This window comes from Periplaneta americana, chromosome 16 (assembly GCF_040183065.1).
Source record: "Periplaneta americana isolate PAMFEO1 chromosome 16, P.americana_PAMFEO1_priV1, whole genome shotgun sequence".
NCBI classification, from domain to species: Eukaryota; Metazoa; Arthropoda; class Insecta; order Blattodea; family Blattidae; genus Periplaneta; species Periplaneta americana.
In genome coordinates this window covers 50,048,237-50,072,105 of record NC_091132.1, presented here as the reverse complement: position 1 = coordinate 50,072,105, position 23,869 = coordinate 50,048,237, and the positions used below count along the sequence as shown (strand labels likewise).

The 23,869-nt window shown below is 32.3% G+C and overlaps 1 long non-coding RNA gene across 1 annotated transcript in view; it reads left to right on the top strand.

Annotated features, from left to right (window-relative positions):
• The window catches only part of LOC138716237 (uncharacterized), a 610,264-nt gene that overhangs the window by 306,671 nt on the left and 279,724 nt on the right, over positions 1-23,869 (top strand). Inside the window, exon 6 of the long non-coding RNA XR_011336607.1 lies at positions 11,177-11,249. This is a non-coding gene — a long non-coding RNA (uncharacterized lncRNA). The remainder of the gene's footprint in view (positions 1-11,176; positions 11,250-23,869) is intronic.

The following is a 23,869-nucleotide window of genomic DNA, read 5'->3' as shown; positions in this document are numbered from 1 at the left end:
TGAGGCTGGTACAAAATACTGACGACGAAGGATTATGGAAGCAGCTGAAACTGTCTGAGGTCAGAAGCATAGACAAGACTAACGGAGAAAATACAAGAGAAGACATGATAAGAACGACCAAAGAAACGAAGCGACTACCAGATATTAGTGATTGTGAGGACAGAATGGATAGGGCTTTTCAGAGGTTATTAAATGGCGAAATGGAGGACAGAATAGTGAGGAGGATAGAATTGGCGAGGAAGAAGAGTGTTAAAAAGTGAGTACAAGAAAGTCAGGGGTGGCAAAAGTGATAGAATAGGAACAGAGAAGAAAGTGTTAAGTGTATAAGATAGTGTAAGAGTGTAGTAAGATAGACATGCAAACAATGAATAAAAGAAAATTAAAGTGAAAGAACTGAACGAATGTGAAGTGGAAGAGAGAGAAATTGTAAGTGTAATTAAGTGAATTAGATATTTCATGTTTTTCAGTGTTGTGGGTTGGGAGTAGTATCAGGGGTACTAACTGTAGGAGGATTATTGAAATAAATATGTGGAAAGAGGTAATAAAATAGGAAATTTAGGAGTGAAGTGAAGAGAGAAAGTTAAATACGTAAATAAATAGAGGACAGAATAGTAGGGAAATAGTAAGTGATGTGTTGTAAAGTAGAGAAAATGGAAATGTAAACAAATAATTTCAGAGAAAATAGCTGGAAAATAATGATTAAGAGGAGGTAGATTTGAGAATAGAGGATAAATAATATAAATAATATAAATTGTTAAGGGAGGGAACATGGAATATTTAATAGGAAAGCGAGAAATGGAAAGCAGACAGTCTAGGTATGAGAGAGAGAACAGAATAGGATAGATATGGAAGAATAGATAGCAATTCATTTTAAACAGAAGAATAAAAAATAATCAGAAAATACTTGGAAAATGAATGTATATTAATAGAAAAGGGTGATATATATTAAAGGGATGGTGGATCGAAAAGCAGAAGTGTGATGGTCCACCATAACTATGAATTATAAAGTTGGCTGACAAATAAATATATCATATCATATCATATCATATCATATCATATCATATCATATCATATCATATCATATCATATCATATCATATCATATCATATCATATCATATCATATCATATCATATCATATATCACATCATATCATATCATACATCATATCATGTCATATCATATCATATAATTATCATATCATATATATCATATATCATATCATATATCATATCATATCATATCATATCATATCATATCATATCATATCATATCATATCATATCATATCATATCATATCATATCATATCATATATATCATATCATATATCATATCATATCATATATCACATCACATCATATCACATATCATATCATATATCATATCAATCATATCATATCAATCATATCATATCATATATCACATCACATATATCATATCATATACCATATCATATCATATCATATCATATCATATCATATCATATCATATCATATCATATCACATCACATCATATCACATATCATATCATATATCATATATCACATCACATCACATCACATCACATCACATCACATCACATCATATCATATCATATCATATTATATCATATCATATCATATCATATCATATCATATCATATCATATCATATCATATCATATCATATCATATCACATCACATCATATCACATATCATATATCATATATCATATATCACATCACATCACATCACATCACATCACATCACATCACATCACATCACATCACATCACATCACATCATATCATATCATATCATATCATATATCATATCATATCATATCATATCATATCATATCATATATCATATCATATCATATTATATCATATAATATATCATATCATATCATATATCATATCATATCAAAATAATGAAAGATAATTTGTTTCTCTGGCCAGCTCAGAACTCACCAATATTTGTTTATCATACAGTGCAAAGGACATTAGTCTGTGTTTGGTAGAAACAGAGGAAAAAAAAATTTACGTGTTAATATTTATACGCGAAAATACTATAAACGCACTATCCATACCTCAATATTATCTGAAATTTAAAATCATTCCGAGAAAATAATTTAAGTACGGGTAATCCAATTCCTTCAATACTGTTTAAGGGGGTCGTTAAATTGATATTAAATGTTATAAATTTAGAGGCCCTGAAAATTTTTCGATATTTGAAAGGGATTTTTAATGAAGAATTAAAATTACGAGGGTGTGATTATGTTACCAATTTACGTAATGAATAATATTAATTAATTTTAAAATTATAAAAATAATTTAGCTTCCTTCTGAGTTAAAATCTGTCTGCTGTGTCAGGTTAGGATCGTGCTTGTGTTTTTTGCATGCGTAATGATTTGAACATAATTATAACTTGTACATTTTAACTCATTCCTCGTTACTCACAAAAAAGGTTTATTTCATTGCGTGAGTCGTGACTGTACGTGTTAAATAATTGCTGTTATTAACAATAGTTGAAACGGTTTCAACAATCGCTGGTGCACATCATGCATGTAAGCTGACTTAAATAAAGATAATATTTTGAAATTGAAAGATAAAGTAATTGAACCATTAAGTCTTTATGTAAATTCATACATGGAAGGGAATTCAGCAAAAACAAGCAACGCCTTATAGATTATCATTACTATTACTTGTGTGTAACGTTAACGAATGTCGATATCTGTTGCATATGCAATACATGTTCTGTTTGTCATTACTTGTTTATAGAGGGGGTCACGTAAGATTAGTTCCTAAAACGTTAATACGACCGTCTTTTCAATGTTCCCAACTGTTACCAGATGTCACCAAAACAGGTGAAATCATTTTTAATTAATTACTTGTATTTATTTATTTAGATACTTATTCATTCATTTACTTTGCTTCAATATACTTTATTAATTTTGTGTTTGTTCATTTATTTATTTGTTTTTTTTTTTATTTTTCGTTTGTTTGTGTACTGTATTCACTCATGTATCTGGCTGTCTGTTATTTATTTATTTATTTATTTATTTATTCACTTATTGATTTATTGATTTCCTCATTTGTTTGTTTATTTATTTATTTATCTATTTATTTATTTACTTTGTTTCAATTTACTTTATTAATTTTGTGTTTATTTATTTATTTAATTATTTATTTATTCATTTACTTTGCTTCAATTTACTTCATTAATTTTGTGTTTGTATGTTTATTTATTTATTTCTTCATTTATTGATTTGTTCATTTGTTCATTTATTTACTTATTTAATCATTTATTTATTTACTTCAATTTGCTTTATTAAATTTGTATTTATTTATTTATTTATTTATGTATTTATTTATTTTTTCATTTGTTTATTTGGTCTGGTCATTTATTTACTTATTTATTTATTTATTTATTATTTACTTTGCTTCAATTCACTTAATTAATTTTGTGTTTATTTATTTATTTATTCATTTGTTCGTTTATTTATTTATTTATTTATTTATTTACTTCAATTTAGTTTATTAATTTTGTATTTGCTTTTTGATTTTTTGTTTGTTTGTATAATGTATTCACTCATGTATCTGGCTGTCTGTTATTTATTTATTTATTCACTTATTGATTTATTGATTTGCTCAGTTGTTTATTTATTTATTTATCCATTTATTTATTTACTTTGCTTCAATTTGCTGAATTAATTTTGTGTTTATTTATTTATTTACTTATTTATTCATTTATTTATTTACTTTGCTTCAATTTACTTCAATAATTTTGTGTTTCTTTATTTATTTATTCATTCATTCATTTATTTGTTCATTTGTTCGTCTGTTTATTTATTTACTTATTTATTTATTTACTTCAATTCACTTTATTAAATTTGTATTTATTTATTTATTTATTTGTTCATTTGTTCGTTTATTTATTTATGTATTTATTTACTTTGCTTCAAATTACTCGATTAATTTTGTGTTTATTTATTTATTCATCTGTTTTCGCTTTTTCGTTTGTTTCTATAATTTATTCACTCGTGTATCTGGCTGTCTGTTATTTATTTATTATGGATCTAATACATTGCGCGGCACATAAAACTTACCGGCCTTGTAACCGCTCTTGTTTAGTGGGGAGATCCGATCTCTGTCTCGCACGAAAGAAAAACGAATCTGCGCGGCAATGAAAGGCGGTGATTTTAGACCAATAGTCCCGTACAAGTAATGTACCGGTAAGAGATAAAATACAATAAATTATTTTAAAGGAATACAGTATATTAGTTTCGGAAATATTAGCTGCAAAAAAATACGGAAACAAATTACAGTATTTAGAAAAACTATTATTTTTTGTAATGGCTTACAGGACCATTGATGACTGGGTGTAGATAAAACTGAGTTAAGCAACAAGAAGACTAGTTTATAAAGCGTATAAATTATTATTATTATTATTATTATTATTATTATTATTATTATTATTATTATTACTAGGAGCTACATATTTGGCCATGAATGTTGCAAATACAATGCCGTGTATAAGATTATTACTAAATAAGATTGTGTATGTATGACATTACATGCTGAAAAAAAATCACATTTTTTACCATAAGTACGATATATTATTCATTTTTCACGATTTGTTTTTTAAATTTTCACCAAAAACCTTTGCCCTAGACATGAATGTTTCTAGCTCACAATTTCTTATCCACCATTGTGTTACCATTGCTTTTTTGCCCACACTATGTTACCCACAGTCTTTTAATTTTCGGCCTCAAAACACTTATAACTATTATCTGTTATTGTAATTAATATAATAATAATAATAATAATAATAATAATAATAGTAATAATAATAGTTTCATTTATTTATTCATTTACTAAAATTTATTGTGCTGTACAACCCAAGGCCAATAATAGTTCGGCACAAGATTTACAGTGAACAAGGACTTACAAAAACAGTGCATGAAAATAATTATTCAATTACAGACAAATACCGACCAATAAACATTAATGACAAAATGAATAAATAACTACAAAATACATTATACAGAATAACTAAAAAACAACACTAACGAATGAAATTGAAATGAATGTGATTTTAATGAGTATGCTTAATATAACAATAGCCAAGCAACAAACTATACATTAAACGGATCTGAATGAATACAATGTAAATTGGCAGCTTTCATGCATCTGACAACTGGAGAGAGAGAGAGATTCCGGCTTATAGGTAAACATTTTTTTGAAATCTTAAACCATTCGAAGGGACCCAAAGATAGATAGATATTGCTTATGCAGGATTCACAATCAATATCACTCTTTAAGGCCTTACAAAAGAATAAGTAGTCAAGTTCAAGACGTCTAGCATAAAGGCTAGAAAAGTTAAAATATTTATAAGTACGCTTATAATTGAAAACAGATGAGTTAGGTAAAAAACCTGGAAGCACATAGGGACATAAATTTTCTTTGAATGTTTTCCGTTTAACCGAATCAGTAGAAATAATAGAATTTCAGACAACAGATGCATATTCAAGTTTAGATCTGATTAATGTATAGCAGCGGTGACCAAAACTCGAACTGCAGTGATTACATGCGTCAGACAGCCTATGAAGTAAGGAGACGGAGGAAAGGTAGTTGGCATGAAAACTACAACCAGTGGTGGTTCCTGTACTAACATCTTGATCAATCTCGCGGATAAAAATCTCAAGCTTTCCTGTATCATTAATGTCATTGGTGTCATCAGGAGCCAGTGAATAATGTACGATTTTTGTTACTTCTTTTTTTAAACTTCCTCTTGAATATAATCAGGAATTTTCTAAATTCTTCTCGCAATACTTGGTCGAGAAATTCGTAGTTTTTCAAAATTAAAAACTTCTTATGGACAAGTTATTTAAGCTATTTTAATCATTACTCTTTTGAGAAATTCTGTTCTATTAAAAGGCTTTAGAGCACGAGATATTTCAAACCCTATTAGGTAGCCGACTTCATTACATTTATTTATGTCATCTTTCTCTTCCTGGCTATGATTTAAGACATGTCAATTCTTGGCGTTTAACAGTTCGTTGGCACATAATATTGAATCAGTTTTTCTACATTATTATTATTATTATTATTATTATTATTATTATTATTATTATTATTATTATTATTGTTGTTGTTGTTATTATTATTATTATTATTATTATTATTATTAAATGAATAACTAATAAATAGTTACCCTCATCTAAAGATTAAGAAGATTAAAACAGATAAAACCTAATAATTTTATCCACCTAGAGAGAAGATCTAAAATTATCAATATTCGTGCACGTACAGAAGAATTATAGAAACACATACTTAGTAGTCAATAATAATAATAATAATAATAATAATAATAATAATAATGATAATAATAATAATAATAATAATACATTATTCAGGTGTAAATTATTGTTTTTATATGCCCCTCATTTAACCGTTGAGCAAAGTAAATATATTACATTATGTCGGACAGAACAACAAAAAAGTTTCCTTCTCATTCTTTACGAAACCACCTCTTACTGCTTGTAGAGACAGAGTTTGTAGAGCGACATGATACAGCCACTGCTTGTCTTCAGTACGTGCGTGAAACACACAGCAATGTACAGGAAACTCCTCGTACCCGTTTGGATATCTGTGATTACACGATGTAATCACGACACCTGCTTTGGTCACCGCTGAATTGTATAATATAGAATTACAAGAGTAGCTGGAGTAGAAAAATAATAAGTTATAGACCTTATAAGGCCGAGCATTCTAATGGAATGATTATAAATATAATAATAGTTATAATAATAATAATAATAATAATAATAATAATAATAATAATAATAATAATAATAATAATAATAATAATAAGAGGTGGAAAAATTCAAATATCTTGGAGCAACAGTAACAAACATAAATGACACTCGGGAGGAAATTAAACGCAGAATAAATATGGGAAATGCGTGTTATTATTCGGTTGAGAAGCTCTTATCATCCAGTCTGCTGTCGAAAAATCTGAAAGTTAGAATTTATAAAACAGTTATATTACCGGTTCTTCTGTATGGTTGTGAAACTTGGACTCTCACTCTGAGAGAGGAACATAGGTTAAGGGTGCTTGAGAATAAGGTGCTTAGGAAAATATTTGGGGCTAAGCGGGATGAAGTTACAGGAGAATGGAGAAAGTTACACAACACAGAACTGCACGCATTGTATTCTTCACCTGACATAATTAGGAACATTAAATCCAGACGTTTGAGATGGGCAGGGCATGTAGCACGTATGGGCGAATCCAGAAATGCATATAGAGTGTTAGTTGGGAGACCGGAGGGAAAAAGACCTTTAGGGAGGTCGAGACGTAGGTGGGAGGATAATATTAAAATGGATTTGAGGAAGGTGGGGTATGATGATAGAGACTGGATTAATCTTGCACAGGATAGGGACCGATGGCGGGCTTATGTGAGGGCGGCAATGAACCTTCGGGTTCCTTAAAAGCCATTTGTAAGTAAGTATGATAATAATAATAATAATAATAATAATAATAATAATAATAATAATAATAAATCATAATTACTGGAAAGAATCGTTTCGCAAAGGAAGCTTAATTGAGCATCACATTTTTCGGTTTATAATATTATTTCTCTATACTTTTAATGTTTCGTTGTATAAATACGTCATTTCGCAAAACTAGGCTACGAACCGGCATATGTTTAATGAAAGGACTGACGTAGATCCCCATTGTGTGATTGAAAAGGGAGAGAGACGAGGCTAGAGAAATCTGTAGCATTGCACGCAACCCGAGCATGCGATTTGCTCATGTCTTGCATATAAGTTGACTATTGGAAAAATACTGAGCAATATTTTTTCTCTTTTTTTCCTGATTGAATTGAGAGCAGGCGAGCACTTGCGAACGGCAAGAGGGTCCTCTTTACATGCTGGGGAATGGGTTCGCATCCCGGAGAGATCAATAATTATTGCAATTTGTAATGGACAAATAATACATTGTTGGAGAATGTATTCTCAAGATTCTTGCCATTATTGAGACACGCGCAATTGCGTCGTGTGGTGCAATCAGATTTTGTTCCGAAAGCACCGCAGCCTGAAGGTTTATCGTTCTTGTCGATTGAATTGATGACAGTAAGAGACGATTCTGAGGATTATCCATAGGATTACCTGACATTCTTCTAAGAGTTGGAGAAAAAACTCGGGAAGAACTCAATCTCATAATCGTCCGATCTTAAGACTAACCCGTTACCGTTTGAAGTACAGCAATGGTCATGTATGATAATGGTGATAGTGCTAGTGGTGGTGTTAATGTTAGTGTTTGTGCAAGTGTTAGTGATGGTGTTAGTGTTTGTGACGATATTACTGTTAGTGCTAATATTAGTTGTGGTGGTGTTAGTGCTTGTGTTAGCGTTGGTGCTAGTGTTAGTGATGATTTTAATGTTAGTGTTATTGGTGGTGTTAGTGTTTATTTATTTATTTATTTATTTATTTATTTATTTATTTATTTATTTATTCATTTGTTGTTGAACATAACAGGCAAAGCCCAATTACAATGTTCACGACTAACAAATTAATTGATAAAACATAAACAAAGAAAAGGAAACATACACTTATTAAAAACTGAAACAAAATAGAAAAAAGGGAAAGAAAAAAGAGAAATTGAAATAAGGTGTGAAAGTAGCTTCAAATTAACTAACAACAATATTCTGTAAAATATGATAACAAAGATGTCTGTATCTAGAGAAATTCATATTGAAAATATCAACATTCGGATGAGGATGTAATTTATTGTATAACTGTAACATTTGGAAAACTGGGGAATTTTTGTGGGATTCAGTATTTGTCCTTGGTATGTAAAACAAATTTCGAAATTTCGTTTTAAGCTTAGGTGCATATAATGTTATATAATAAAATAAACCAACGCAGTCCAACTTATTGTTAATAATTTTATAAAGAAAGTTTAAAGATTGGCAATTTCGTCGAATTTGCAAACTAGTAAAATGGAAATGTTGAAGCATTGTAGCATAACTCTCATAGGTAGGATAATCATTATAAAGTCTGTAATATAACCATTTTAGAAATTTATTTTGAATTTTTTCTAGTAACAGAATATATTTGTTAGTAACTGGGTTCCAGATAACAGCAGCATACTCTAATTTACATCGAACAATGGAATTATACAAAATTATTATAGTTTTGACTTTGAATTTACAAGAATTTCTCATAACAAAACCTAAACTTTTATAGGACAAATTTATAATATTATTAATATGACTATGAAATGTAAAATTGCTGCTAAATAATATACCTAAATCTTTATGTTCATTTTCTGCTGGTAAAACTTTTGCCTCTATTTTATATGAAAATTTAATTGTATTTTTCAATCTAGAAAAGGTCATATGTATACACTTATTTAGTGTTAGTGTTAGTGGTGATGTTAGTGTTAGTGCTAATGTTAGTTGTGGTGACGTTAGTGTTATAGTGTTAATGGTGGTGATGTTAGTGTTAGTGGCGTTACTGTTAATATTATCAGGAAGAGGGTCACTGGCTAAGAAGAAACTACATATTGAAGGATGAACTGAAAGTAATGGTGAATGGATGAAAAATTCGGAGCAGAAGAAGGTATCAGAGGATAGATAACTTTAAAATATATGCTTTGTATGCGGAGAGAAAGAGGGAAAAGAGAAAAGAGTGGAGAATGCTGAGTTTGCAGTGAAAGATTTGCCTTTGGGCAGAAAACTATGAATGCATGAATCAAAAACGTATATGTTCATATGTAAACCGAAACAAAAATGAAACTTTTAAACCAACACAACAGCAGTTTTACTTCCGAAACTGAGTGACGTATTCTATGTACCGGTGAATCCCTCATACAGCGCAGACTTTGCATGATTAAGACGAGTGATATTGATCTCTTATTAGTGATTTCTAAAATTTCAGTATTTCACTGGCGAATGTCTTTTGAAAAAAATTATCTTTCTAGTATAGTATATATATTTATTTAACCTGGTAGAGATAAGGCCATGAGGCCTTCTCTTCCCCTGTACCAGGGGATTACAACTACAATATTAAGAATGAAATTACAATTATAATTACAATTAATATTAAATTTACAAATACAATCAAAATCAAAGTACTAAAAGATTAACTTATTAATAAAGGCTAGACAGTTTATTGTAGAAGTTAAGAACAAATAAAGATTTGTTTATTTAAGTAAGAATTACTAGTGATGAAATTACCGGATATTGAAATATTTTGTGAAGCCATGTCTGAACGAGTCTCAATTACTGACCAAGTGCCTAGTAAGTTTGTGTTTGAATTCAATTTTATTTCGACAGTTCCTGATGCTAGCAGGTAGCGAATTCCAGAGTCTTGGCAGGGCTATTGTGAAAGAGGATGAGTATGAGGAGGTGCGATGGGATGGTATTGTTATTGTTGTTTCATGGCGAGAGCGTGTGTTCAGATTATGATGGGAAGAAATGTGAGTGAAGCGAGACGACAGGTACGAAGGAATAGAAGAGTTCATTATTTCTGAAAGAAGGAGAAGTGAATGTAAATTTCTTTTCTTATCTAGTTTAAGCCAACCTATTGCTTCCAGGGATGAGGTAATACATATGATCATATTTGCGAATATTGCTTACAAAGCTTACACACAAATTATGAGCGCATTGAAGTTTCGTTTTGTTGGCGTTGGAAAGGTCAGTAGTAAAATGTCAGCATAGTCAAAACAGGGCAATGCAAGCATCTGCACAAGGGACTTTTCTAAGCAAGAGGGAAGATGAACATTTATCCTTTTTGGCACATGGATAATATAATATACTTTTCCGCAAGTTTCTGTGGTTTGCATGTCCCAGTTTAGATTATTATCCATGTGAATACCAAGATTTTTTACTGAAGAACTGGAAGGAATATGCACTGTACTTACTTTAACGGGGGAAATGTTAAGTTGTTTTACAGCGTAAGTTTGCCTTCTACTGGCAACACTGACATTCTTGCAAAATCCTCCCCTTGTTTGTAGGCCTACAGTCTCTGAATGTTGAACTTGCAGTTTATATCTAGTACAGTAGGATGTCTTCCTTCATAAGGACAAGCAAAACTTACTTTACAAGCCATATGATATTATGATAACCGAAAAAAGTTCTTGAATATTTCGTTCGATTCAGATTATAAACCTCATTTACTTGTTCCAGGCTTCCATGAAGATTGCCAGTAGCATCACTGCATAGCCGGAACCATCTGTGAATCTTCAGTTGCCTGAGAAAGGTAAGAAACCTACTTTTTTAATACCGCTACTTCACTATAGCAAGGGTACCTACGGTTATAGAGCAGTAGTGGGCCATGTCCCACCCAATGATTTTGTGTTATTTCAGTTTATTAACACAATAATGTGGAATTTATTAAGTGCCATATTCTCATACGCAGGACTTCTTTCTTGGGGGTTTCAGTCAAATATTAATGCCAAATCATACAATTAAGTTATTTTATTATACGTATTAATTACATAGGCTCTCGATTAGATCTGTGCATTTACTAATTTCACTCGAGCTTGTGAAACTTCCATAACTTTGTAATTAGAGATGAACAACGATCGAGAAAGCAAGACTAACAGCGCCCGCAAAGCCGAAAACCCGCAAGACAATGTTGTATACGTCGCGTTGTTGACGTAAAGACTGCTTGTGAGTGTTTCGAGTCGCTGAGATTAATCACTCCCGAAATCCCGAACGTCAAGCAGCCTTGAATCGCCACAGTTGTTTATACCTGATTGAACTTTTATCTACTTTGGCAACTGTTATATATGTATAACAATCAAGTAGCCTGTTTGAAACATCATCTCTACCTTTCAGTGTATAATAATCCGTTCTCCAATCCTTATTTAATTACTAGGCCTTATTAAAAGGCTAGGAATTTTCTTTTCATAGGGGAGATAAAGTGTGCAATCTCAAGTAAAAAAATATTAACGCTTTATTTAGCGTTATGTTATATGTTTCTTAGAAATGCAAATTTATTTTAGAATTGTTTTCTTTCTAGTTTATAACCATAGGTAATATCATATAATAGAACCAGAATGTTTTGATAACCAAGATACTGTTCTGTTTTGTCTTTTTGTCTCATTTAAACATTTATAATGCTATTTATTTCAATGATGTACGTTATTCAAAGATACGAAATTTTTCCACGCCGACCAATTGGTATTTCTAGAATGATGAGCGAGACTCGAAGCGCAGCGGGAATGATGAGACGAGACTCGAAAGACAAATGCAGCGAACACAACGAACGAGAGCGACAGTTAGCTTTGTTCATCTCTAATTTATAATCTTCTTCATTTATAACTTCTGTTATATCTTTCTCTTGGATCCCCCTTTGGTCTCATTGAATGGTTTCTTCCGAGGTTTTCCCCAGCCGTGGGACTGAAGCGGATGGTCTATGGCGAGTCCTCGGCACCAGTCCCTTTGATTTGATTACCCCCCTTTGATTTGATTACCTGGTTGGGTTTTTCCGAGGTTTTCCCCAACCAAAAGGCATATGTCGGGTAATCTTTTGGCGAATCCTCGGACCTCACCTCATCTCACTACATCTCGCCAAAATATTGTAAAAAATTGCACAAAATTATAAAAATTGTAGAAAATTACTAAATTTTAAAAATGTAAAAATTTGTAAAAATTGTAATTGTAATATTGTAAAATTTTTACTTGTTCCACATCTTAAAGCTTCATTGTTCATGTAAGATCTATGAAATAAAATAAATGAATGAATAATAACTATAGGTTTAATAATAATAATAATAATAATAATAATAATAATAATAATAATAATAATAATAATAATAATCATCATCATCATCATCATCATCGTCGTCATAAATGTTAAGGATGCGCCCTGGTACTGTTTTATTTATGAGTAATAATAATAATAATAATAATAATTTATTTATTTAATCTGGCAGAGCTAAGGCCAGTAGGCCTTCTCTTCCGCCCAGCCAGACTCTAATTCTAATTAAATACATTTGCTTACATAGTTATTACATTAATATCTAGATCATAAAACAACATGAAAGTAAATAATGAAAATTGGATAACTAATGTTAGTGTGACAATAATAAACACTGGTAAGAAATAGTTATAATAATAATAATAATTTTAGTAGGGTAATAATAATAATAATAATAATAATAATAATAATAATAATAATAATAATAGTAATAATAATGAGATAATTTAGATATTTATCTGTGATATATAACCATTGAACATTGAGAAACCTGAAACAGCTATTATTGTTAACAAGATTTGTTAGAAAAATATTTCGTTAGTCTATTCTTAAATTGATTTGATGTCTGACAGTCCCTGACATTAGTCGGTAGAGTACACCCGTTATTTGTTTGTAATACATATGTATGTACTTAATTATAATTCTAATATACCTAATGGTAAAGTAGAATTCAATAAGTTCGGATATTCAATAGATATTAAATAAGAGAAAATCGCGTATATTTTTAAAAGCAACGAATTTTATGTGTGATTTCCCTTTTTGAGTCGTGCTTGCACTCAGTCCTCTGAAGAGTTATCTCAGAAGGTGTCTGTAAACGGCCTGATCACTTTATTGGCAGTAATTTTGTTTCACAACGCGTGCTAACGACTGTGTCGTTCTCCAAGGAACATATTGTTACGCCAGCTTTCAGGCAGGCGGCCCGCATTCCAGAACTCCTCCGTTGTGCGCAAGCATGTAAACTGGTCTTACTTGTAGCAGCCAGGAAAGAAAGTAAATCTTTCACCGTAATAATCTCTCTTTACATTATGGTCTATGGGCATTTGAGACGACTTTACCTTTTGAAAAGATAGAGGACAATAATTACATGCGTGTAGCCTACGTACGCCCGCGGGGCGATACATGCAACAGAAACACACGTTCATATGGCAAGCAGTCTTATTTCCGGGTACATTGCTACTTGCAGATACAGTAAGTGGAAGACAAATAAAAATGTGATAAAAAAGAGATTACGTACAAGCAGAAAGAAGCAGAATAAAAGGACATGTCCGGTAGCATTGATTTAGAATCAACAAAAGAGAAAAGAATGGATGGAGGAAAGAAAGAAATATATTTTTCTTTACATCTGGCATAAATCCAACGTATAGAGCTCAACATCGAAATATTAGAAAGGCCACACTTAACACTTCTTAAGGATCTGCGCGGAGGCTGTAATTATGTGATGAAATGGGCAGATAAGGTACATTCGATTTCCTCGAGATTTCTTGCGTGGCGCCATTGCGTTAGAAATTATTACACATTAAATATGTACGTTTTGATATTTTTTTGAAACTGGCTTCCCACTTCAAATTAAAGAAAGGAACTGGTATTGCTTTTTAAGTGGAGTGATAAATGCGAAACGGGAGGTGTCATTTTGTTTTCTTTCCTAATGTCACAGCCAACAAGAAGCTGTGTAATAAATTAATTATTAATAGGTATCCTCCCATCTGAGCAGTGTTAATTGCACAAACACATGAAATTGAAGCTGCAAATTTTGTAAGTGAATTTTAATCAAAGTGGTAATGGTACCCAATATTCTCGCTATTCGTGCTTCACTTCCTCTTCTTTTATATTTATTTAACGACTCTGTATCAACTACTAATTAGATTATGTAGGGTGTCCCAAAATTCCCCATACATAGAAAATGTTAGTTTAAAATATAAATGTCACATAAAGTGGCAGCGTTCGAGAGTCAGATATAGGTAAATGTGATCCAACCAGTTTCGACACACATTCTTCAACATTTTCAGCTTCACACGATAACCAAATTTCTTGGCTTAAAAATAGATAATGTGTTAAATTGGAAAAATCATATTAAAGAAATTACCCCCAAACTAAATTCAGCAAGTTTTGCTATTAGATCTATGCAAAAGATAGTAAATATCAATACCTTAAAAACTTTGCATACTTCCACTCGGTAATGAGTTTTGGAATAATATTCTGGGGAAATTCCACAGATAGTAACAATATATTTCTATTACAAAAAAAGAGTAATTAGAATAATAGTAGATGCCAAATCTAGGGAATCGTATAGGACTATTTTCAAAAAACTACAAATAATGCCCGTGGCTTGTCAGTATATCTTTTCATTAATAATCTTCCTCGTATCTAATCGTGAAAACTTTGTAACTAATTCAACAGTTCATAGCATAAATACATGTAAAAAAATGACTTTCATACTCCACCGGCAAGTCTATCGTGCTATCAAAAAGGAGTGCGTTATATAGCAGTAAAAATGTTTAATAGCCTCCCTATCGATATAAAAAATGAAACTCAAAACATAAAATTATTTAGGGCCAAATTAAAGAAGTACCTAATTTCTCACGCCTTCTATTCTGTAGATGAATTCATGACATTCAATAACACTTCATGAAATTGATACTAAAATTATTTGTTGTACTAGCAGACTATATTGTAAATCTCGTCTGTATATATTTCATCTAGACTGTGACTATAAAGTAAGATTTTATAATAGTTAAGTTTTTTGATTTGTTCCATATTCTAGCTGTAAGCATGTATGAAATCATGGACAGACATCGATAATACAGGCCTGCAAATTGTGTAAGTTCCGGATTTTCTCCTGATACACCTGCGACTTAAAGTAACCCCAAGGTAAAAATCAAGAGGTGTAAGATCTGGAGTGCGGGTTGGCCACATTCAGCACATTATGTGACATTTCTAGTTCAAATTGATATTCCGTATGTATGGAAACTTTTGGGACACTCTGTATAGTTTCAATGGAATTGGTAATAATGAGATGGTATTTGGAAAGTTGAGACTGAGGATTTAAGCGTTGGACGTTTGGGACAATTCCACCTAAATACATACCGTTTGGACGAGTTCCGTAGGACATTTGGGATGGTGAATATTGGACGATTCCACCTACCTACGCACCATTTCCATAGGACGTTTGGGTTGGTTACAGAAACAAAATTGTCCATCTCATTTTATGCAGACTTGGGACTGCCAGGTTCTTGTAACTCATACCCTGCTATGATTAAAATAGTTGTTTCTTAAATTAAAAATATAATCAAGAAAACTATCGTCACTTTATTATATTTTGCAGATTTAAGACGAATTTTGACCATAATGAAACGAAGCATATTTCAAATATTCCACTAGGATTACTTCCACATTCATATCTATATCTGTGTCTTTTATTTTCGGAGTAAGTATTTGTCTGTGTTTTTTTTTTTTTTTTTTTTCGTTTTTCATTTGTATTTACAAGGTGGTGACAGGATTTTTTCTCGTTGCCAAACTTTCAGAACGGCCCCGAGGTTCACACAGCCTCCTATAATATTGAGTACCGGGTCTTTCCCGGGGGTAAAAGGCGGTCAGAGCGTGGTGCCGACCACACCACCTCATTCTAGTGCCGAGGTCATGGAAAGCATGGGGCTCTACCTCCTTGCCTCCCCCAAGTGCCTTCATGGCACGTTACGGGGATACCCTTACCTTACCCCCCCCCATTTACACTTATATCTGGCATTTGTATCTGTTTTATCTCTTTTTTCATATTATCTCCAATTTTATGATCTAAGCAAATATTTGTACTGTCTATTGTAATTGGGGCTTTGCCCTGTTACATAAATAAATAAATGAGTGAGTAAGTAAATAAATAAATAAGTAAAGTAAGTAAATAAGTAAATAAATAAATGAATAAATAAATATATATATATATATATATATATAAATAAGTAAAATAAGTAAATAAGTAAATAAATAAATAAATAAATAAATTTATAAATAAATATTCTTCAAATTTATTTATTAACTTTACCCTTTTTCTGTGTCGCCTTTCCTTTTCTTTTAGCAATAGTTCTTACAACTTCTAAAGAAATTTCCTCTGTTGGTTATGATCTCTACACACACTTATAATTTTCGAAAGTTTTGAATCACTATACACCGCTGAATTTTCTGTTCGTACATAGAAACTTCACCTCTCCATACTTTATATAGTCGTTGTATTCCTCACAATTGTATAGTCAATGGTTATCATTGTCATCGTCACGATCATATATCCTTGTCACGATCATATATCGTTATCATGGCCACGATCGTCACGATCATATAATATAGTCTTATTGACGATCATTTATCGTCATCTTTACCGTCTTTACAATAATAATTTGTTTTCGTGTTGTCACAATAGTTTCTCTTAGTGAATTGAACCAAGGATATAGATTTTTCTTTTGGAAAACTAACTTTCAAGATATTGACAATTACACAATTTTTTTATGTCCAGTCTTCAATTAATACACTACAATTTGAAACTTGTAGTATATTTAAAATATCAGTAACTGAATTTGGAGTAGAATTTCAACGATCCTCTGATTTTTCACAGCAACATGAAGCATTAAAATTGCAGGTTTCTGAAAACTTTAAATTTTAAGTTGCTACCCTTTTGAACTGGGTCGTTTATTTATTGTCGTCGTAGTCGTTACTGCATGCAAGAGTTTGTCGCATTGTTATTTGTGCCATCTGTCGTGTAAGGGAATTTGAATTGACGAAAAACTTCTAAAATGAATGTAAGATGAGTAGGATCGTGACATCGGTATATTTGTATGAGATTGAAGGTGAACACAAAACGCCGTACAGAATGCAGTCGACCTGTTTCAAGTACAGGCAGCGGAAGTGAATTTGACGCATACCTAAGCGAGCACGTTCCGTCTTTTTATACGATTATTGCGCATTATAAAACCAAGACAATACAATCATTGTATATAAGAGTTAATATCGGAAAGGTCTAAAATGCTGGTGAGGTTGAGAATAATTGTTGGATATCATACATAAATTGTCATAAATGTGGTAAAAGATATCTGAAAAGATGTTTTTTTTTTTTTTTTTAATATGAGTTTTGCTTTACAATTTTAGAAAGCCGAAAACGTATATGGCGTACAATTTTGCTTTCCCTATATTTAACTCTTACATTAATTTATTTATGACATTTAATCCGTACCTTACTTTTCTTGCATGTTGTTTGCCTGGTTTTGGTTCCTACTGCAATAAACAACATTCATTTTCAGAGTTTCAAATTAAAATGTCCGCAGAGTGTCGGATGGTACAGGGACATAATTTTATTTTTGCTTCAATTTTTATTGTACCTGAGTTTTTGAATGTACTTCACTCCCACCCCTTCTACTAACGGAGTTCAACCGTCCTCCACACAGATCCAAGACCGCATATACAGTCATAGTAGCCTTACGGTCATAGTAAACAGTACGTTCCAAAAATATGTTCGGGTTTTCCAGTGACGAAAGAGCTTTCAATATTGCATCATTTTCCATTTGCCTACGTCGCATCCCGGTTTCCCCCACCTGCTTCTATTCGCCTCTCTGTAAATTCTAGTGGCTGGGCTGTTTTAGCTCTTTTCTGAGAACATTAATTTCTCTTAGGAATTAGACGTCTACGTAATATTATACCCATACAATTGTTTAAAATAACTTAAATAAAAGGGCTTTGTTAAGTAATTAACTGTCACGTGATTTCCTCCCTTTCTACGACGCTGCGACGTAACCACTTGGACGGACAGTAGATAGCATGTCTGAGTAATTTTATCTTTTCGGATTGGGCAGAAGTGAAGATTAAATTTACAGTACGTAAGGTCTCTTTTATGGAGTAGGTACAGAATTATTTCAACATGAGTTACCGATACGAGGTACGAACCTGGTAATTGGAATTACGTACAATAGTCTATAGTGCGATAATATGCACATTAGAACTGAAGTCTGTATCGAAATGAACGGCCACCATTTTCAAAACTGTGCTTAAATATCCATATTATGATTATTTTTCAATTTAACTTCATTCTCTATAGTGTACGCTAATGTGTTGTAGACAGTATAATGTGCACTGCATAATGAATACGTCCGCATGGAAAGCTCAGTTCGTGAGTAAAAACACTGCATTTTGATTAAACAAAAACCTAATGAAAATTATCAAACTCAAAACCGCGATATTTCCTAGTTTACATAAATGGATGAACTACTTTTCTTCCCTCCTATACCTAGTAAAGTGATTTGTCTGTATATTACGCCAGTATCATCTAACTCCAGTCGTGGAAGGGGGTAGCAAACGGTGTTTTCGGTTCTTAATCGTTGATCCAAAGGTATAGCCAGGTTAATATTAGAAATGTTAGTAAAAATAAAATGATGCCCCTGTATAACCTTGTATGCGGAAAAACTGCATTCAACACCGGCCGAAACCAAGGGAGCAAATGTAAAATATTTCACATCATCTATTTCTACATCAAATTTATAACAATCGCACTTGTCATCTCACAAAACTCTTGCAATTTTGCATAATGAATTAAAACCAATGTTTTTTTTTTTGTGTTACTGTCTTCATTTTCGCACACAACTTTTTGCTTATATCATCTTGCAGACCATTCACTTTGAGAAGAGATTATTTACTACCGAAATTTGCTCCACCAATTTCACACCAGTTTTTTCGAAACATTCGATTGTAGAGGGTAGAAATCCAAAATTAGATGAAGTGTATTCGCACTGTTTTTTTATATTTGGCTCACCAAGTAGAGTTTGGGCATTATTTATGGAAGCTGCATCGTTTCCATCAAACATCCCTACAACTCCTTTTACGCTGGCGATATTAGACTATTGTGTAAACGTATGTGAAGCTTCCAGTCATGATCCCCATTAAGTAAAATTGGGAACAGAAGGAAGAGACACTCCAGGACACTCATTCTTGAATATTGTTACTCGAGCGGGAGCCTACTACAACTACACTGTGCTGCACGGCAAATTGCTTGAGTCTGACTAAAGCGAATGGTAGAGACAGTGCAAGACGATGCACAGAGAGGTATACTCACGAATCGTCTACAAATATACCGATGTCACAGCACTAAAGATGAGGTATGGATCATGGATGAATGTATAATAGGATGCGAAACTTACCGAGTTTCCCGTAACACATACTAGAGGCGCTGTTGTAGAAAATGATCTTGCTGCCACCTGTTAGAGGGAGGGGCGTTATTACATCTAGCAGCGCACCAAGTAGCGAAAAGAGTAATTACTCCATGCATTTAGCAGCGCACCTGGTGACGAAAATGTTAAACTGTGCAGAAAGTATTCCCTCCCACCCTCATAGATATTTAAAACTAACCCAATTTAAAATAAAACATTTACATTTTTATTCTTCACAGCAGCTTCTACTGAAAATTCTTACCGGAGCCAACAGGAAGATAAAAGATACGATCTATTTTACACTACCCAATTAAAATATAACCAGACACAGACAAAAAAAAATAAAATAAAAGGTTAGATAATTGGGATTGTATTCTTTGGGTATTTATTGTACAGCGCAAATGAAAAGTCTGCAAGAACTACTTAGATAGTTCAATTTATTATATTACTATTACTTTACAATACATTCAACAACAGTATTTTTACAACGTCCATAAACATCACTGTTTAACATGCACTGCTTATACACACACGTAATACCACTTTATGTTCACTTATTAGCAAGTTTCTGTCTGCCATTTTGGCATTCTTGACTCCTCGTCGAGTCCTCGAGCAATATCTCGAACGGATAAATAGAGAACTCTGGGTAATGTACCCAACACATAGTTCTAATGTTCACCACCTACGACGTTGGGCGCTGATCATCTTATTTCGGCCCCCCACTGCCAGATGGTGCTGACCGCAGTTTCGCATCCTATTATATATTTATCCATGCCGATATTTTGTCACAGATAAACCTGTGACTGATGACGCGAAATATCTGTGACAAAATATCGCTATCGAAATCTGCTCCGTATTCAGTACTCTGTGACTGATATTTTCTCCTCTACGTCGTAGGTTTGTGCGTGTGCATGATACAATATCAGCAATCTGGCGGTAGTTTTTCCATTTTATTATAAATTATGTAGTTATTACACGATTTAAATAGTAACACCATTGGTTACCAGTACTTAATCTTGTGTAAAATCCTGTCTGAACAGATGTTTTGTTTTGTAATTATTTTCCAATGTTTTTCCGAATACTTATGTTTCATTAATTTTTATTCTATGACTCAATATTATAATGTTAATGCACGACTTAAAATAATTTATCCATTATATTATATACAATAAAAAGGATCAATTTTTAAAACGATTAGGATAATCACATAACCTCAATTTCTCCATACCCAACTACATTTAAAAATGATCAACTGGTTCATTATCTATAATATAACCTCTTGGTACATGAGGTTAACTTTTGACATGTTACTGTTCAGTTAGGTAAGTATTTATTTGTTAATGGTACATGTACATAATTTCTTTGTTGGATTTTCCCATATAAATCACTGATGAGTGGTGTGTATAGAGAAATCGTATTCATATTTCACTGCTCTTCAATATTTCCTGCTAATTTTTATCGTTGTGACAAAATATCGGTGTAATTCATGCTACGTATCGATATAAATTATCAGTGTGACAAAATCACCGATAAAAGTCACAGATATTTAATTGTCACAGTCACAGTTGTCACAGATACTTGAAAATATCGTTTAAGCGCATCTCTACTTGAGATAAGTAGTTTTACAACCGGAAACGTTACTAGTAGAGGCATAAAAAATTAGTATATTATTATCATTTAGACCTATATTGGAATATTATTTTCAAATTCGCATTGTATCTGCTTATGCAAGTAAAACTTGTCAGTATTAGTAATTTTATAGCAGAGTATTCACATAAATCGCGACCGCACGATACATACGTAACTAACCTTTGACGGCATGCTGCCGAGTTACGTTCCAGAGCATTTCTCCATCGCGAGGGAAAGTACGTCGTGACAATAACATTGAATGGTGGCAGCGAAGCCATTGGACTTGAGAGAGAAAACCTGAGACCGATCCAAACGGGGACCTCGTTACACGAGCATTCTAATTAACATAGTCACTTGGGTTTTTAGCCCAATGTATAATTAAATGGACTCTGGCTTCCAACGTAAAAAGGGGGTCCCTTTCTCCCCTTTCTTTCACTAACGTCCTTGACTGGAATTCTGCGCACATTTCGATCGGGTTTCACAAGAGCTAAAAAAACGCGTGGAATAGTTACGCACCATATGCAACACGGGAAGTCGTTGCTAGGTTACGAGATGTCAGTTTTCCTTCTAGTACGTTCTGTATTTATGGACCACTCCTTCAGAGCTTCAAATGTAGTGCAGTTCTGAGATCGCGAATCGAACCTCTGCAGACAAGTGCCGGATTTAGGCCTAGGCAACCTAGGCAGTTGCCTAGGGCGGCAATTTCCAGGGGGGGCGGCATTTTCTCTCTCTCTTCCTCTTTTCCTATCCTTTTTTTCCATTTTCATTTTACAGTGAAATTTGATTTTAAAAACACTTGTTGGTAAATCTTTTCTGAAGTTTGTTCTTGAACACCTTGTGGAAGTCGGATATTGTTTGTTATCGCATTGTCACGGTCGCGGCGAGAGTAAAAGGAAAGTGTGTAGCTGCATAATCATATTTTAATACCGGTATCATGTTATTATACTATGAAACTACTTAAATTTAACTGTCTGTATAAACAAGAATGCACTGTTGTAAATCAAATTTATTTTATTTTATTTATTTTATTGCTAGTAATTTTGAAATGAATATAAGTTAATGTAATGAAAGATAAACTAGCCCACTCCTGAATGAGTAAGACTCGTGCTCAGGAGGGAATTCCAATACAGACAAAAATACAATTAAAACTGAGAGTAAATACAGATTAAAAAGTGTTTAATATGTTTAAACCCAAAGTATAAATCCAATACATTTTTTTTTATTATTAATTTGGAGAGGATTCGTGGTTAAAATAATATTAGAATAAAATTTGTTTAATAATCTGGAACCTTGACTCATGCTACGGTAAAAAGCTGCGTTGGTTTTACATTTGGGTTCAGATAAACGCAGAGAACTCATATTTTTAGTTCTATATTTATGTGCATACCTTTCAAAGTTATTAAGATTTCTGTGAAAATATTTTAATAAAATAAAATAGGATGTGTTTATTATTCATCGCTGTGAATAGTAACCACAGTTCTCAGTTTCATTTCCAATATAGGCTATATCGCCAACAATACTATTTAATCACTTTCCAGGATGTGCACATAATTCGATATGAAAGATTTATTTCGCAAAGAGTTAGAGTTCATTTTTCAATTTACTTTATACTTCCTATCAAAGAAAGAAATACTTGTAATAATCGAATGGCTGAAAACCATACTGTTCAAAGTTCGTTTCACTATTTTCTTAGGAGACCCATTTTAAGTTCCTGGCTTTCAAAGCTGAACAAGGAAAACTTTGAAATAGCCTCACGACAAGTTTATGGGTAGTAATATATTATATTATATTTTATGTTACAATTATTAGCAATATAAATACATTTACATATTATAACAAAACCTGGAGACTTGCAATATTTCTTGCTAATAAGTTTGCAAAATTTTAATCTTCGTTTAATTTCACCCAACTTTATTTTGTTCTTCGTCAAAAACTGAACCACCAAAATCGGTGATTCCGAAAGTTAGTCCTCTCTTTGTAATAATATGTACAGTTTTGGAAAAACGTTTTGTCGCACAAATACTTTATGAGTCTCAGAAAGGAGGCAGTATTCATGATCAGACATTCAACGAAACAAAACTAATTTTATTACCTCGACTAATCCTCTTTTAAACCAGGTCGTTAGTCCTCTGAACATGCGTACTGCCTCCTTTCTGGGACTTATAAACTATCTGTGCGACAAAACTTTTTTCTAAGACTGTACAGTAATAACATTGTTTCACCATATTTTCGAGATTCGAAATGATCTGATGTCATAATTGCCCCTGAACTTGGTGAAGCATGTACTCGTGGCATAGTTTAATTAATTGT